The sequence below is a fragment of the Micropterus dolomieu genome, linkage group LG01, assembly GCF_021292245.1.
Source record: "Micropterus dolomieu isolate WLL.071019.BEF.003 ecotype Adirondacks linkage group LG01, ASM2129224v1, whole genome shotgun sequence".
Classification (NCBI taxonomy): Eukaryota; Metazoa; Chordata; class Actinopteri; order Centrarchiformes; family Centrarchidae; genus Micropterus; species Micropterus dolomieu.
Window position 1 is genome coordinate 2,275,779 of NC_060150.1, and position 17,587 is coordinate 2,293,365.

The window sequence follows — 17,587 nt, forward strand, 5'->3', positions numbered from 1 at the left end:
AAAATCCCCTACAATAATAACTTTGTCCGTTTTAAGGACTAAAGTTGACAAAAACTCTGCAAATTCAGATAAGAATTCAGAGTATGGACCAGGTGCTCAGTACACTATAACAAAAAGAATCGGTTGCAGTGATTTCCAACTTGGGTGCGAAAGACTAAGAACAAGGCTTTCAAATGAGTTATAGTTTAGTTTAGGTTTAGAGCTGATTAGTAGGCTAGAGTCGAAGATAGCTGCAACTCCACCTCCTCGGCCTGTGCCTCGAGGAATGTGAGTATTAATATGACTGGGAGGGGTGGATTCATTTAGGCTAACATATTCTCCATCACCCAGCCAGGTTTCAGTAAGACAAAATAAATCAATATCATAATCTGATATTAGTTCATTCTGATATTAGAGTCCACATTTAATTTTCCTATTCGTTTGCACTATTGCTCTTGTGGTTTTAATTTTTATGAGGTTTTTATGCTCAGCTCCTCTTCTGTTTACCTGTTTAAATAATTTCGATGGTCGGGGGGCAGACACCGTCACTATAGGATTTTCACTAAGTAACTCCTGAAATGGAGGAGCAGAGAAGTGTGTTAGACTGCGACTCTGCGTAGGGTTTTGGGTGGGTAACTGCTGAAAAAGAAGGGCAGAGAAGTGTGTTAGACTGCGACTCTGCCTCCTGGTCTCAACTCTGGGTTGTCATGGATTTGGTCCACTAATAAAACTTGGCCAGATTTCTAGAAATGAGAGCTGCTCCTTCCCAAGTGGGATGGATGCCGTCTCTCCGGATCAGACCAGGTCTTCCTCAGAAAGTCTGCCAACGATCTACAAAGCCCACATCGTTTGCTGGACACCACCTCGACAACCAGCGGCGGAATGACGACATGCGGCTATACATGTCATCACTGGTCAGATTTGGCAGGGGTCCAGAGAAAACTACGGAGCCCGACATTGTTTTTGCATATGTACACACCGACTCAACATTAATCTTAGTGACCTCCGATTGGCGTAACCGGGAGTCATTACCGCCGACGTGAATAACAATCTGTTTTGTCAGTAAAACAAAGACAGTTTTCATCTGAATGAATTCCAGTGAATCACAAAGCTGCTTTAAGTGTTACAGTCAGATCACAGCAGCTTAGTGAAGAGGATTCATAGAGAAATGTATCTACAAATGATTCAACATATCACAATAATACAGTTTCCAATAATACATTCACATTTATTGACTTTAAATAGAGACGTTTCTTGAAATCAACACCTGCCTTTAAACACAAAGAATAACTGTTCCCCCTTTAATTAGAACCAAATAAAACTTTGTTCTCCAGGAAACTTCAGAGAAATTATTAAAAAGCCAACGAGCTTCTGAAACCTGGTAATTTCCTTGTTAAAAACTGGTTTAAAGCATGTTGAACGCATCATGATGACATCAGGTAAGCGGTACTTGATTTGTTGGTGAAGACATGTACCCGCCCTACTCTGCCTCTGATTGGTTTGATACCCTGATTCCCCAACAATCTCACTCCTCCTGCCTAAACCTATCAAAACAATGGGAAAACCAAGTGTAAACCAATCAGAGGCAGGATAGGCACATGCCGTCACCACACTAAAAAAAGTTTCTTACTGTAGAGACATGCAGTCTCTTTATAAACACATGAACAGTGATGTGCAGCAGGTCTGTGGACCAGAAGTGGTCAAAAACATCCAATCAGTGAACCAGTACATCAAGTACTCACAACTGTTAATACTACACTGAGCAAATACTCTGTTCCAAGAAAAGGTCCTGCGAGTTTTACTTTAGTTAAACAAGTATTAAGATAATGACATGTAACAGTAAATGTTTCTAATTTAAATTACTTTATAGACTATTGGATAGGTTCATCTATAATATTCCTTCATATTTTACTTGTTGACCAAATATTTTTTGTGTAAAATCTGAATCTGCAAAGTACCTAATTACTTTTTTCACTGGAGTCATTAACTTTTGTTTTTCTTTCTCTGCTCACTGAACCAGCCAATAAAAAGTGAAGTACTTGTACTTTACTTGAATATGTTCATTTTATGTTACTTTATATCCATGTGCAGATTAAAATGTTAGATACAAACATTTACAAACTGATAACACATGATGCTCGGTGACATAAGCAGCACATAAAGGTCATGGAAATATAAAAATGAGTTTATTAATAGCAGATTGTTTTGTCAAAATCTTAATCTAAAAAGAAACAAAATGTAGATTAGTCAAGTCTCTCCCTCTGAGATGTACTGCAGTAGAAAGGAGCAGAAATACTCCAGGAAATTACTTAGTAGGCTGGAACTGCTACTTTACTTACTTTCCACTTCTGCAAGTTACACAAACAGATCGAGATAGAAAATTATTAAAGATGCGTTGAAAGGAAATCTCTTCAGATCAGATTTAAATTGTGCTAAAATCTTCTTTAATTAAACAAAAATAAAACTGAAGTGATTGTTTTTGAAGCAAAGAAAGAACAATTAAATGTCAGTAAAGTGGATCATATAACTCTTTCTGCTCGAAGAAGTGACTTAAAAAAACAAATGCATTTCTGATCTTCTGCTACGTTATGAACAATCTAAACCTCTCATGTTGTCTGGGATCAGGTCTGCTTTATGTTCCCAGAGTCAAAAACATGGAGAAGCAGCGTTCAGTTTTTCTGCAACATTTATCTGGAACAAACCAAGAAAAGTGCAGGTCTGCTGATTGGATCAAACTAAAGCTAACGATAAATTCAAATAAAAGATAGAACAAATATCTCTGCACTACATGTAAGCAAACAGACACACAAAGGCATCAAAGTTTACCTTTCTAAAGTTTTAAATATTTTGCTTTTAGGCCTAAATTCCTGTTTCTGCAAATTAAACTTGACTCTAGTTGAAGCCTTCTTTTTTTCAGCATTGTCTTACACCTCGAGAATGATGACTGCTTTAATTAATATGAAGAAAATAATGTTATTTTAAACACGATACTCAAAGCAAATCTCCTTAAAGCACAGTGAAGTAATTTTAGGATACAGTGTGTTGACAAAAAGGGTGTTGAAATGTGTTGAGATGTATCACATGACTAAATACTTGAGTGGAATCAGGGTTAGCCTTCGTTAGCAGCTACCATCTGTTAGCCCCAATAAAATAAAAAACTCAGGATAAATTACAGTTAAATCATGAATCAGTGATACTGTAATTAACAGCTGACCTCTTTGCAGCAGAGGGTTGTTATCCTTTAAAATGAACGAGGCGTTCCTTTGACCGGTCTCTCTTGGACACACAGCTGAATCCAGGTTCAGGTTCAGCAGACTGGTCTGTTATATAGTTTTCAGTCTTCAGACTCAGAAGCTGCTGGAGAAACTAGCAGCTATCAACAAGAAAAGGATCAAAGTTCAATAAAAAGCGGAATGATTTCAGTCTGAGTATCATCAGCTTATTTACCCTTAAGATTTTGGACCAAACCAGACCAGGACTAAATGTACTGATTTCTGCAGATTTTACTGTTATTGACAGATAACAAACTTAAGTTTTGGCTCCATCAGCAGCAGCTCTGTTGGCCTGTAACGTTTGCACTAGACTCACCACAAATATCTGACGGTTGCTTACAGACTTTGGTAATGAAGTATTTTTGGACAACATCCAAAGAGGAAGTTTCAGACTAAAAAGACTTGAACTTGATTTGTGGAACTCAGATTGCTGAAGCCTCATTTTATCCTCAGCTGTCCTTTAATCCTAATCTGGCTCTGACCTTCATCATCATTCTAGGAGAACATGGACATTAGAAGGACAACTGGTCAGACTGGATTTAATGAGGACAAACATCAGCAGGGAGCAACATGAGGACGGAGACATGAACACTTTGCTCTGATTGGCCAACACTGTTTAATACTGACTGATACTCACTGTCTGTCAGATCCACGTCGTCCGTTTAGACTCAATTAAAGCATTCTTTGACCGGCCTCTCTTGATGGACACACAGCAGGTCCAGGTTCAGGCTCAGTCCTTCCACAAGTCATAACTCAAGGAGTCCAACCTGAACACACAATTATTAGATTCAGTGTGACTGACACTTCCCGAGGACATCATTATCTCTGTCCAAGCTTAGAAATCATAGAAAACTTCTAACTGCAGAACCTGCCTGAGAATCATTATATTTTAACTCTAACTCACTGAATCCATGACAACATTATTGCTGTACTTCCTGTTTACATCCCGCAAAGCATTATGGGATCTTAGATCATGATTATCCCCCAAAAAGTAAATCAAGTTGTCAGTTATCAAAGAACCATTAACATGAACTTTTTTCATGAATATATTTTTGACATTAAGACTCAGAACCTGGTCCTGAGACACTGACTCTCCTCTGTCCAAGTCATCTACACAGATTTGTGTTGAGAACCTGTGGCCATAAATTAGACAGCAAGAAACCAACCATAGAGGGACTAAAGACAAACTTGTTCTTAAATTAGCAATTGACATGTTTCTTCAAAGCGTCCAAACTGTTGATGAAGAAGACTCTCACTCAACACCTGCAGAGAAAATGATTGACGCAGGTGAGCTGTTTTTCTGGAATGAGTTGAAGCTGCACCTGAACTGGCAGCAGGCCAGAAGGGAGGGAAGGGGATCAGGTTCTTGTGTTGTTTAATTGCAGTTAACAAACAGGTTTTAGGTGCATGTGGAGCAGAACGGTTACTGTATTACTGCATTAAATTCTCCTAACACTGCATGTGCTTTCTAAAAGTCTGAAAATAGCCCTGTACCCTCATCACCTGAACTCATTTGGGGGTAAAATAAAGTTCCTAGGACTTGATTTAGACCCTGGTCCCTGCGGTGGAAATGCTGGGAGTTACTCGAAAGGTTTCCACTTCCTGGGTAAAGTCCCTGGCATCGAAACGCCAGGTCTGAGCCAAAAGTCTGAGCCAATAATTCTGCTTTGTTCCTATTATTTATAACCACATTTCGATCACCGTTCATTATCAGATATCCAGAGTGTTTCCCATCGCCACACATTCTGTGGATCATTCCCCACATTCTCTCTAACGGCGTATTTCTACCTAATGAATCACAATATGTCCTCCAAAACTCTCTTTTAGGCCTCTTTCTTATATTCCTCACTGCCTGCTTTCTCTTAGAATTCATCATATTTTGAAGACATAGTGATAAAAACCATTAAATGCCTCATTTCGACTTCCACCATGGAACTAACTTTTCCTTTTATCGCCACTTCTTTTCAGGATCAACAATTCTACTGATTTACAGGGTTTGAGTTACAAACTGAGCTTTATGGGGGTCTCTAATATAACTATTGTTACTGTTGGAGATAAATAAATAATAAACCTAGTGAGAGACAGAGACAAAGACTTAATTGTTCATTACATGGTCCAACACTTTTTCTCTCTCTCTCTGGTCCGACATTCAGCAGGTCTGGTAACATCCTCTGCAGCAACAAAGCTTGTGCTGGCTGTAACACTAGCAGGTGAATGTGTGTCCGAGTGTGTTGTGGTGGTAACACAGGCAGCTACATCAGGTCCAGCAGCAGGGCTAGCATCCTCCATAGCAGCTGAGATTGGCTTGTAGATCCCGCTGGAAATGGCAGCATAGTAACTCACCTAGTCTAAAAGTACAGCTTTCTAATCAACACAAGATAATGTTGGCGATTAGTGGCTTCTTCCAACCTGCATTACAGTTAGACCAACACTGTACTGCACCTGTAGAGGCTGCCTGGTGGAGAAATGCAGCCATCCTGTCATCATGACGTCATGTGGGGTCATAATGACGTCACGTGGTGGCAGCACAGTTCGTTTGGAAAACATGTTTTAGCCTGTTATCTTGTTAATGTCAATTAAACCAATTTCAATAAAAACTACATTATTTGTGATTCAGAATAGTAAATGAGGTAGTGAGCGCCACAGATGCTGATTTTAGACCCTCCTACTGGCTCCCAGGTAACCCGAGCCCTGTATATTGCGGCTGAATGTCGATAAAGGAAAAACAGCCGCAGTAGGCTAAACACAGGAGAAAAACTGATGACGTGCACACAGTGATAGTTCAGCACATTTCCGTCACACCGTTTAACCCATTTACTTTCACAGCACAAGGGGTCCACTTAGCAGCCGTTTCCATACATCCATGCAGAGAAAACACAACGGCACCAGACAACACAAATGCTCCGCTGTAGATAAACAATGAGGTCAACAGAGAATTTCACTCCCGAGATCACCCAAACTCCCTGATCCCTCAAGACAAGTGAGGTGAACAGGTGAAGAGCATGGATAGGCAACAAACTCTGTGGCTCCTACCCTGAATAGTCACTACTTTCACTTTCCCCTCACTTAATCTGTTAAACTTGATCCAGTCTGCTTTTTAAAATCCTAAAGTGGTTTGTTTTGTGACGGCTGGAGAAAGGACATAAACATCAGATTGTTTGATTCCAGTAAATCAATAATCCAACAACATGTAAATTTCTCTTCAAACACATGAGTTCTCCAAACTTTCTAATGAAATAAGAAGTGAACAAATACTACAAACATTAGACAGCAAGAAACAAACCTTAAGGAGACTAAAGACAAACTTGTTGTTAAATTATCAAACAAAGCAACTTACAGTTTCCTCAAAGCGTCCAAAGTGTTGATGACGGCAGCAGAGAAAAAAGCTTCAACACAGGTGAGCTGTTTCCTGGAATCACTCAGAGCTGCACCTGTAATGGCGGCAGGCAGGAGGGGCTGGAACAGGATCAGGTTACTTTCTTGTTTGGTTGAAGTTAACAAACAGGTTTTAGGTGCACGAGCATCAGAACTCTTTCTACAGTACATTATTGCATTAAGTTCTCCTACAAAATCCTGTGATTTTGAAAACCTGAAAATAGGCATTTCTTTTTCATTTCTGATTTGATTATACTTTTAAACATTTATTTCTCTTTTTCTTGTTGCTCCTTTTGCTTATTTATCTGCCTGCTGATCTCCATCCACACTGAAATGTGCAGGAATCTATTGCTGCCCTCTTCATTCAGAAAATGATATTGTTTATGTGATGTTATGAGGAGAACCTTCAGTAAAAGGTTCCTTCAGCCCACTGTTGTGTGTGTTTCCACTGTCTAAAGACCTGTGGAGTTTAGTCCACTAACATGTGTACAATATATTGATTCAATCTCGTTATTGCAAAATATGACTTTGCGCAATATATTATCGAAAATGTTGCAGAAAGTATGTAATATTCAGCTTATTTAGTGGAGAGATGCGTCTGTGGCTTAGTTGTGTTAAATTAAGAGCTTTAAGTCAAACGGCTTTATAATGATCATGTAGCATTGACCAGTTGCGCATTTAAAACCTGCACGTAGCGACAGTAACGTAACTCATACATGTCAGCAACAGTTAGCCTAATATAGCTTGCTAATGTTGTCATATCTTACCTGTTGTACTGTCTGCTGCTTTCTCGTCAGATGGATCAAACCCTCCCTGCAGCTTTTGGGTCACGCCTCCTCATTTGCATACACAACTCAATCCTAAATCCCCAAATCCCCAAATCCTAAATGGCTAAATGACTAAATGTCCTATCCTAAATACCAAATTAATTAAGCATAACTGTGAAGCTGTTCCTTTTCACTACTCTAGTGAACTCTTGTGAGTAAAACAGTTGACCTTTGACTAGAAGTGAATATTTTCACAACTGTATCCACAGTGACAGAAAGTTGCTCTCTCACGGCCAGGATCTTTTCACTAGTAAGTTTTCGTGAATAATGTAGACCAAGGGTAACAACCTGATCAGCTACTCTTTCAAACTGCTTTAGTCTTTTTTGACCAGTAAAGTGCACTGGATGCATTCAGGCACAGCATTTATCAGTGCATCATTTCTCAAAAGAGGCAGTACTGAATACTTTCATTATTTGTAGAGGAACACACTCAGTGCCATGAAACATTTTTAGAATTTCCCTGTTAAATGACTCAAAAAATATATCCACAATGTGCCCACAATGGTCCCCAGTTCTTAACAGATTCAGGCAAATGAAGACATAAATGTACATTAAATGACACATGCTGCTTTCTATAGAGTGTTTCAAATTTTTTTGACAAAGTCTACAACCAGTTTTTCCACATCTTTTTAACTCCTCTGTTGAAATAATGTCCTTGCATAGTAAGAACATGAATGTGACAAGGAGTAACCAGTGTTGGTAAAATACCTGGGGCAGAATTCCTTTAAGCACAAAGATATTATAAAACAGTAACCAGTTCTGCCATTCACTAGCCTTCCAAAACCTCCTTTGCTGAAGAGATCGGGGCACTCTCGTCACATTGCAAGGGCGCTTAATCAGTAAGAGTTGTTGATCAAGTTCAGTCATTCTATTCTCTATATAATATGGTTTCTGATGGTTTTCACTGTCCAGCGACATGTTTGCCATTTGCAGAACCACACCAAGATGTACATTATGCATTTTCTTTGCGCACAAGGTAAGGAAGCTCATTTACAATCCCTTGTAATGGCCAGATACAATATAGTGATGATTTAAATACAGGCACTCCATCACAGTTGAGTGTTAAGGAGTATCCATGCGGACAATCTAGTGGGCCTCCATTTTTGTTCAGTTTATGATACATTTTACCACTACATATATCATCATAAGTTTCAGGATTACATGTGCCGTTTCCTGATTTAAGACTTTGTTAAGTAAATGAAGAAGTTTCCATTCTTCAGTGAGCTGTTTTTATCCCACGTCGTGTTGCACACTGTACACTGCCCTTCACTATCTTTGTCACCAATGTCACACTCACAGTTTGGACAGTAAATGTGACATTGAAGGTGACTTTGTATTGGCTCTTTTAAGAAGAGATGCTTGGAAGTCCATAGTGTTTTCTGGACAGTGAATACTAATCAAATTTAGAAGATCAGAAAGGGCCACGCCAGTAAGTGCATGTCTCCAAACAAATGATAGTATAAGTACAAAACTCTGAGCTGTGGTTAGTTGTGAACCAGTGTAAAGTACCCGAGGTAAGTTTTCATTACGGACATCTCTCAAACGTGATTCCTCATTTACTGACTCATCAGCTGTTCTCCACTGCCAAGAATTGATTCAGAGTCAGTAAAAGACAGCAGTGGTTCAAACACACAGTTACCAACACAATCATCCAAGTTGCACAAAAGAAATAAACAAAATAATGCACAAGGCATGTAGATGTTTTCTATTTGATATAATGCTGCAGCCATTGAATAACGGCATCTTGTCCTTGAATCTTACACTTTAAAACTGTTTGATTAAAGTTAAGGTAACGTCAAAATCTGATCTGGTGTTAGTGCCAAGTTAAAAGTACATTATTCTTACGGCAATGTCGCCACCGTGTGCATGTTCAGAACCATAGTCGGAATAATTATGGGTCAGGTTTTGCTGTGTAAGAATAAAAAGTCTTGATTAACTTGGCGGTTTTAAATAGCTTCACCAGCAGGGCCAGAGACGACCCCCACAACAAAATATATCATAATATACCATGCCCTGCACAAGCATTTGGATACCAACATAAATGAACTGTTTTCTTGGTCTCTGTCAGTGCAAATCCAGATTATAGCCCGATTCTTTCTACAGCTGATAGCATTACTTTTTTTATACATTTAGCTGACACTTTTATCCAAACAGCTGCTATATATGTCAGAGGTCGCACGCCTCTGGAGCAACTAGGGGTTAAGTGCCTTGCTCAGGGACAAATCAGTGGATGGACAGTGGGGAAGTGAACCTGGGTCTTTCACACCAAAGGCATGTGTCTTATCCACTGCACCATCACCACTTAATACATTTTCCATCTACACGCCACACCGCTCAACTTACAGAGATTTCTGCTCCTGACAGACTTTGTTGTCCACTGAGAAGAGCTCAACGTTCAGAATTCTCATCATCTATCTGAAAACAAATCACATAATAAACATCCATGACATCGTCTCCAGCACACCCTGCATGTGACCACGGTTAGCAAGCTGTGACCTTTTTACAGGAATATCAAACTTTAAAAAAGTACATCATCTTTACGGCAGTGTGAGTGACATCATGAGCATCTTCAGAGCCATTGTCACAGTCACTGTCAGAGGAGAAGTTCTGTTGTGTAAGAATAAAAGTCTTGATCTTAAAGTTGCTTCAGTGAAAGCGTCAAACATAGAATCTGAAATATATGGAAATATACAGTATATAACAACAATCCTTTCCCTGCATAAGCATCCACTTTGGTACAACAGAATATGGATACCAACAGAAATCAAGTGTTTCAACCACACAGCTCAAACTTACAGAGGCTTCTGCTCCTGACAGACTTTGTTGTCCACTGAGAGGATCCCTTCAGAATAGTCATCATATAGCTAAAAAACTAATCACAACATATTGATTGCATTGTCTACAAAACAACCTGCATGTGACCACGGGTACCAAGACGTACCATGGATAGTTGGAAGATATAGACAAAACATATACAGTCATTCATTGGCTGTGGATAGCATCGGTCTGTCATACAGATATAAAAAAAAGTCTTGAAACTTACATCAACTTCTTCTGTAGTTCCAGATACACTTTGCGAAGAAGAAGCCACTTAGGGGCCTCCAGACCTCAGAACTATCATGGGCTCCTTGCTAAAAATTTAGAAGCACATCCAAAACACCTTCTATGTAATGAAACCACCACATTTTGCAATCTCCAATATCTCCAAAACTGTCTTCAGACAAAAGTGGATATTTCAAATAATAATAATAATAATAATAATAATCTTTATTTGTAGAGCACTTCTCAAAAACAAGTTACAAATTGCTTTAACAAGTGTAAAGACAATAATACCCAAGAGACAATAATAAAGAAACAATACAAGATAAAAGCATGAAAACATTGAAAAGACTAAAATACACGTTTAAGATAAATATAAAATGAGTAAAATACAATAAAATAAAAGGGATAAAATAAAGTCAAATAAGATCGGGAAAGGCTCTCTGCCTGTCTGTCACTGCTGCTGCATGTGTTACACTGTGAGGCGGGGATCAGCTGGACTTCGGCAAGTCCGGTTGATCCCGCCTCCGACGATCCTGATTGGAGCGGCGCACCAACCCTTCACCAATCGCCGAGCTGCCTGCAGGGCCGCCTTCGTGCCTTCCCCCTCAAATAGGCTGGTCTGCTGCTGGTTCGAGGCAGCTACCTTTTGCCATGTAGTTTGCCCAGACGCTGGTCCTAACCTTGAACTCTGTGCGTGTTTCTGTGTTTGTTAGATCTGTGTGTTACTGAGAGTTGGTAACTCACCTGGGCTGATCCCAGTAGGTGGTCTACAGACTTGGGCTAGGGGAAGCTCGTTCACTGATTACACACACCTGTTTTAGAGACACTAGGTTTAGGGCTGCTGCGCTGTGTGCTAGAGAGGTTTTTGTTTATCCTTTTTTTTCAAGTAGTTTAGTAATCCCCCACGTAGGAGGGATCTCTTTTTGTTATATTTGGTTCTTTGTTTTACGCAGCACCCACTTGCCCATTTTCTGTTTGACCATTTTGTGTGTATCAGACTTAATAAATAATCTTTCCACCCATACCAAATCCATCGGGTTTATGTTTACGTCTCTCCTACCCCTAGAGAGCGGGGACGTAACACTCTCCTATAAAAGTATGTTTTAAGAAGGGACTTAAAAGAGTTCACTGACTCAGCCGACCTGATTTCCTCGGGCAGGCTGTTCCAGAGCCTCGGGGCCCTGACAGCAAACGCTCTGTCCCCTTTAGTTTTCAGTCTTTGAAAGTAATCAATAAAATTTTAAAGTCAATTCTAAAACATACTGGGAGCCAGTGTAATGAAGCTAAAATAGGAGTAATGTGGTCACATTTTTTTGTTCTGGTTAAAAGCCTGGCAGCTGAGTTCTGGAGTAAATATGTAGTAATACAATATATCTTATTGTATATTTTCATTTTTCAATCTATCACTTAGTGTAATACTGACAGTAATAGTATTGACAGTTCATATATAATTTAATATATTTTCTTTGCGTACATGCGGGTAAACTGACTCTACTTCTGCTCGTATTTCACCGCTTAACTCCCAAATATCCACAACATGGCGGATTTTTGCAACTTAATGGCGGCTGTTTCGCCTCCTTCGTCCCAAGTTTGTAAAAATAAGCATCGAGCGGCAGATTTCTGCTGTAACTAAACGAACGACAGCGTGTGTTAACGTGGAAAACATTTCAAACGTGTTGCATGTCTCTGCTGGAGGTGTAGATGGACTAAACTAACTGCGCCACAACTGTCACAAAACTGAAACTAAACTTTAAACCGGAAACACCCAGAGAGTCGCAACTGCGAGACCGTGTTTCATCCAGCCGCTGTCTGACTGTTGTTGCGCCTAAAGCAGTTATTATGGTAGAGATGGGCTGTGAGCAAGCCGAAGGTCCTGAAAGATGTTTTTCAGTTCAGTTCAGTGTGCTTTATTGCTGAATGTTTCATTTAAACAATGTTACCAAAGCAGTCTGCAACTAAATCAAACATTTGAACAAGACCATTCAATTTAAATGACAGAAACAAAAATAACAAATACACTGTACTTAAGATTATTCAAAGTTTGCACGTGCCTCAAAGAGAGAACTGACTGAAACGCTTGCTGCAAACAGACATTTATAGCTGCAAGCATGTAGGCCTAATTCTGAATGTGAAAATACCAAACATTGTTATTATATTATTATATGTAGCCGTTTTGCTAAAATTAGGCTCCACACAACTCTCTACACTGTTTCGACCTGACATTACTTTTTACATTTACTCATTTAGCTGACGCTTTTATCCAAAGCGACTTACAATATGTCAGAAGTTAAACACCTCTGGAGCAACTAAGGGTTAAGTGTCTTGCTCAGGGACGCAATGGTGGATGGGTCACAGTGGGAATTGAACCCGGGTCTCTCACACCAAAGGCATGTGTCTTATCTAATGCCCCATCACCACCCACTTTTCTCTGTGAAAGGAAATTATTTAGATGTTTAGTTGCGCATCACTGCCTCCAGCTGCAGTAGCACTCATACAGTATATTTTTCTGTATCATCATAGAACATGCGTAAAATCAGGAGCATCAGGCTTCATCCAGCCAGAGGGAACGATCATTGACCTCTGCCCCCTTCAGTATTATTTAAATTTTCTGTTTTGTATTTGACTTGTACAATTGATCACATAGGCAATAAATAAAATGATCTCATCCAATGCTGAGTCAGGACAATTTTCATAAAAATAAATGATATTTGTGCCATTGTAGTTATGTATGGCGGTATGGCTCTGTTCTGGGATCTGAGAGCACACCTCCCTGCCCATCCTTGTGCATACATGGAAAGCCCGAGGCAGAGCGCAGCAGTAAAGACCCCCCTGTACAGAACAGAGCAGGAATATACCAAATTGCATGTTTAATCAGATACTAGCTGGGCACCGAAACGCAGTGTAAAACAGGACCGGGGCTGAAGACCGTACTGTTTATTATAAGGCTTCAGCCTCTGCTGCTCTGTGTTGCCTTTTGCACAGTAAACACACACAGCGGCCAGCACAAAGATAGGCCACGAAGTCAACTCCAAACTACTCGAGTTGACGACAGCTACCCTCGTTACTGTATGTGCAATAAAACCTTATGAGTAAAAAGACAATTTCTGTTCAACAAGCACAATTTGTAGAAGCGTTATTTAATGTGCTCTGTCCACAGTCTCTCATCCTCTTGTTATGAAAGCACACCGCACTAACGTTAGCTTGCAATTAGCTAAATGTACAAAGAAGCTAAGGTGAATCTGCAGGGATATCCATGCGCAGCAACATTAGGCAAAGAGGACGCAACAGCAGCAGCGGCGCATGTTAACATTGTTTGATTCTTATCGGTTGAATTTCATTGTCCGATATGATTCTTCAGATAATGAAAATATGCCCGATACTTTATCTGCCTGTGACAACTGGATAACCTCCCGTTTGTCCTTGTATCTTCTTCACTAACTCTGCATAGCTTATGTTGTTAAGCTTAACTTGCTGAATTTCCACAGCCCTCTTCTTGACTTCACAACCACCATGTGCTACTCTGTGTTGGTCCCCAAAATAACAGCATTTATCCTGCACACGTCCCTACGTTCTTCAACTCTACACCTCTGCTTACCTTTGCAAACCGCTGCTATGCAGCATTCCTGTTCCCAAGCTGTGCCCAATTAGGCCCTATATAATGGATATAGGGCCAAACTAGGAAGCTCATGCATGCTGCTTTAAGGTTTTCTGGAAGTACGGACTTCGGGAACTCCAGAATAACCGACAAGCTATCAACCCTTTTGCCATTCATTGGTCTTAAACTCTTTACTCACCTTGCCTCCACAAACACTCTGTTCTTCTCTGCTGGAACACCTGTCATCACTCTCCGACACTAAGAGAAAAAGATCAAATAAATAAAAGCATGATAGAATAAGATCATTGTGGTTTTGTCAGTGTGGAAATAGGTCATTTTCCTCAAACTAAAGAAACGCTGGAACCCATTTTTGCACACAGTTGAACTATTGGCTTCAAAGTTCCCAGATATTTGTGAGCTGGCACATATTCCCTTGTCTGAGTCTTCATGGATCTGACTGCATGTGTGTGGGCATGACTTCTGAAATCAGTGGTCTTTGGTTTTAGATGTTGAACTGAAGACAGGACTCCTCACACCGCTTGCCTAAGTGCTGGATGGACGGGTCGTGGCTGCTCTTATTGTCCCGACTGACAGTAACTGCAGACTTTAAAATGTTCCTATTCTTGGACACATATTTGTGCAGAGGATCAGTAATATGGACGAGACCCCCCATCCTTGAGGGGAGCCAGTGGAGGAGCAAACTCGGTCAGACTGAATTCATCCAGAGCTCCAGCTCAATGAGATGAACAGATGTTTGAGAGGTCACATGATCACGTCACTACTTTCTCTCTCTTTCTGTGATCTTTTTCTTTTCTTCTTCTCAGCAGTGTGAACACATGTAGAGATAAAGAGATGAAGAACAAACAACGAGTCAGTGGCTTTGATTCCTCCTGGATGACAAATGTTATTGTCTTTATTAGACAGGCTGCCAAATACAACTGTGCAGTGGCGGCTGATGAAAAATATTTTAGGTGGGGCTGTGCCATATCCAGTCAGTTTCAGCAACCGTCCCAATACAATTTAACACAAACTGCTGGTTACCAGTGCTTTGTGAAATAGACATTGAAATAGAAATTATTTAATGCCAATATTATATTAGTGTATTAATATACAAAAACATAAACAGTGAACATAAACATAGAAAGTGGCATGAAAAGAAAATACTCAAGTAAAGTACAAATACCTCTGATTTGTACTTCAGTACAGTAGACCTACTGAAGTTCCTGTCCACCACTGGAAATAACCTCATCTTAACACTTCAGAGCTGCCTGTAACTTTCCAGCTTGCCTCTGCAGCCAACAGCTGTTGTTCTCCTTGTCGATGTACCGTAGCACGAGCACCAGCTGACAGTGGGTGGAGATGTCAGCTGTCTCATCTGCCTGAAGAGCAAGATAATCTACAGTTTTTACTTCCTCCAGACTTCAAGAACTGACAGCATGCAGTCCAAAAGTTCTTTTTGCACGGTCTTTGAGGTGCCTTTGAAAACGGTAGCTGTCTTAAGATCATCGTCAATATCATCAATATATCAATAACGTCGTCACGTGTCCCTCTAACACCGACTGACTGTCTTGGAGCAGATCCTGCAGCGTCCTGCAGGCATCAGATTTGAGGACACTGATTGGCTTAATTTCTCTCTCCGGCGCCCCAGAAGAGATCAGTGGATGAGCAGGAACCCAATTTCACACCCAAACATAATTATTTAGCCTATATATTACACATTATTGTGCTTTTTAAACACACATATACTTCAAAGTAATTACTGTTTATTTTAAAAAGAAAAATCAAAACACTTTCCACCCATAGACTCATGCATAGACTGTATATAAAAACTTTCCACCACCACTTTACTTTACAAAGTGTTTTATTTGAGCTGAAAACACAAGAATTCTACAATCTGCACAGTTTCATAAATGGCCAAAAGTATGTGGACACCTGATTTCCAGCACATGTTGAACCTGCTGCAGGGATTTGCTCCCATTCAGACAGCCGGGCCCAGATGTTCAGAAGTGATTGGATTGGATCAAATCTTGAAAATGGGTTGTTCAAAAGAAAAAGATCACCAAAAGATCACCTGATCCTAACTTTGTTTTGATCTGGATCAAACCTTCAGTATGCGTTTGTAGTTGGTGGGATCCCTTTGATCCAAAATAATTAGGATAATCCTGATCCCAACAGAAGGGTGGATTCAGGGTGGATTTTCAGAACAGAATGTAATCAAACTTCAGAATCTGTCAAATAATATAATAACACATAACATTTTCTAACATGTAGTAATAGAGTAAGTAGACATTACTGTACTGAAAGGCTTAACAGGTAAAAACTAAAAAACTAACTTATTACTGTACGTTAATTACAATGACACCATCATCAAAAGTAGTTTCTGACAATTGTATCCCTTGTTGCAGGTTCAGTCAGTCCCTCATTCTGAAATCCGCCTAATATGTAAAAACTGGTCTCTTTACAAATGAAGAAGAGCTCTGACATTCTTTATTTTGTTAACAATTGGACATTTAGCCCTTTTATGATACACAACACATGCTCAGCTATATACATATAGCTATATAGATATATAGATAGATCGATCGATAAATATATAGAGATATAGAGATATAGATAGAGATATATAGATATAGAGATATATAGATATAGAGATATATAGATATAGAGATATATAGATATGACATACAGCAAGCAAAAAAATTATAAATGTTAAGATAAAACAACCACATTCAAAAACATCAGAAGGATATTAAAGGGGCAGAAGGTACAAGTCAACATCATTTCCATCATTTAATGATCAGAGCTTTTATCTTTAAAGGACCAGAAGTGGAAGATGTTAACAATGTAAATGAGGAATCACTTTGATTCATTGATGAATTTATAAGAAGAACCTGAAAGACCTCTGCAACTGTGATCCTGTACGGCTCAACTGATCTGTTCTCCAACAGGAGCAGATTCTCCCTCCTACAGAGACGCTGAAGAATAAGGGTTGTGCCAGAGCCCAAAGCCAGGATAAAGAGGTTCAGTGAATGTGGCGTTGAAGGTGTGGAGGTGGATCAGTGTGTCAGAGGAGACTCTGTAGAAGGACAGAATGCCAGCAGGCCAGTCCAGATACACTCCTACTCTGTTAGAGACAGAGGAGGTGATGGATGTTCCTCTGTCATTGTGCCAGGCAGAGTAACCATCTGTAGAGCAGTCCAGTCTCCAGGACTTATCATTCCCTCCAAAATGACTGTATTCAGAGCTTCTCCTCTTGCTGATTCCTCTGTAACTCATTGCTACAGTAACTTTTTCTGTCCACTCGACCTCCCAGTAACAGCGACCAGTCAGACCAGTTGTACACATCACCTGAGACCAGAAGTTTTCAAACCTGTATGGATGATCAGGATATGACAGATACTCCCGCACATGTGTCGCCTTCCTGTTGTTGTCAGACAGCTTGGTATTTTGATTTGCTGTGTTTATGTCGAGTGTGAGTTCACAGGAATCTGATGGAG

General features: G+C 39.9%; 1 long non-coding RNA gene across 2 annotated transcripts; it reads right to left on the minus strand.

Annotated features, from left to right (window-relative positions):
* Positions 1 to 3,230: 3,230 nt before the first annotated feature.
* On the minus strand, positions 3,231 to 6,723 carry LOC123972523. Of its 2 annotated transcripts, none has more exons than XR_006825430.1 (4): positions 6,589 to 6,723; positions 4,463 to 4,514; positions 3,889 to 4,018; positions 3,231 to 3,352 (listed from the first exon to the last, which is right to left on the minus strand). It is a non-coding gene; the product is annotated as an uncharacterized LOC123972523 (long non-coding RNA). The 2 variants fall into 2 exon arrangements; XR_006825429.1 differs by lacking the exon at positions 3,231 to 3,352 and adding an exon at positions 3,683 to 3,746.
* Between the last annotated feature and the right edge of the window lie 10,864 nt (positions 6,724 to 17,587).